Raw genomic sequence first — 1714 nt, 5'->3', positions numbered from 1 at the left:
AGGCTGATCAGTACTGAAGTTATTTCTTGTTTGTTTGTTTTGTTCTTATTTTTACCCAAAGCTTCATAGCTGGAGATCACATGAATAAATCACCTCTGAAGTGAGCTGAGTATGTGAATATCAGACAGAAGGTATTTGCTAATACAGGCAGTATCTTCTATGGCACATGTACTCTACTTGTCAGAAAGAATGTGAAAAATATAATTAAGATGTTAATTTTGGTATACCTAAACAATTAACATGTGTTTCCAACTAAAAGTAATAGTTTGAAGTTGGAAACAATTTGGGTTTGCCTGTGTTTCTGAGGCAAGTTTCAATATGATGGGGTCTGAAATTAATTAATTTTGAGTTGTTCCTTAAATTCATAATTTAATTGATTAAAAGATTACTCTTCTAGAGTTTATAATATGAAAAGACTTACTAGAGAATGATCGCTTCGCTGATGGAGAGCAGAGGAATTCAAACTTGGAGAGATGCAGACTCAGCATAACAGTGCTGTACGCGAAAACAATACAGAATGGGTGGTAGTCTTTGTTGCTGTTTTAATAAATGTTATGTATATTTACATTCATGGAATGTAAACAAGGTTTGTCTAGAAATTCTTGGTAGGTCATTGCTTCTATATTTTTATGCTTCTTCTTTTTAAAATGAACAGCTGAAATAAAAATGGATGAATATATTTTAACACTCCTTTCTCTTCCCGGCATCTGATAAGCAAGCATGTGTTAATTCGTGTGACCTATTATCCTCAGCATCTTTCTGTTTGTTGTACCCTCTTTGAGAAGAATTGACATTCATTATAACAGTAGAAATCATTTAAAATGTCAGTTCAAAATTTTACTGCTTGAAACAGCTCATCCTTCAATAAAGAAGTCAATAAAACTAACTTAATTTAATTTAAACAGTGATGCTGTATTTTAGGCCTGGTGGAGTCATTACAATTAGTAATTCATAATTAGAATTTTATTGATGTCCATGCACCCTGTTGCCGAGCATCATCCAGAAACCGTGATGATTGGTGGTAATTTGATAAACATTCAGAACCATTGCATTAATTATGTGCCTTCCAATTACATCTGAAGTTAATGAATGTATGCAGATATTGTGGAGATGAATTCAAAGGACAGCTCAACCTGAATTTTAAGATAGTATTTTGTAATGTTCTAATTATAACTTTCCTACTTATCAGCTTTTAGACAAAATGAGGCTTATGTAAAATATTAAATGTGAATATTGTTCATACAACAATCTGTTTTCTAAAATCTTAGTGATTAATTTGAAACAGTAGTCAATGTACTTTCCATATAATATGGTGAATAAAAAAGCTACGAAGCGTATTTTAGACTGAATTAACAGCAAAACAATCCATAAATATGGTGACTAGAAAATCTCAAAAAAATAACGTAAATGACCTTCCTAACTTTGCTTCTGTTTTCTCATATAAAACATAAGTAATGCCAAATTTAACTTTACTTAATTATTGCCAACAAATTAAAAGAATTACTATGGCTTTGCAGATGCCACCGCTGCCAGGAGCTCTGTTCTATCAGCCATGGTCAACCCCACCAGGTTCTTAGACATCACCGTGGATGGTGAGCTCTTGGGACGTGTCTCCTTTGAGCTGTTTGCAGACAAGATTCCAAAGATAGCAGAAAATGTTTGTGTTCTAATCATTGGAGAGAAAGGATTTGGTTATAAAGGTTCCTACTTTCAC

The sequence above is a fragment of the Pan troglodytes genome, chromosome 22 (genome assembly GCF_028858775.2).
Source record: "Pan troglodytes isolate AG18354 chromosome 22, NHGRI_mPanTro3-v2.0_pri, whole genome shotgun sequence".
Classification (NCBI taxonomy): Eukaryota; Metazoa; Chordata; class Mammalia; order Primates; family Hominidae; genus Pan; species Pan troglodytes.
This window is presented reverse-complemented; position numbering follows the sequence as displayed.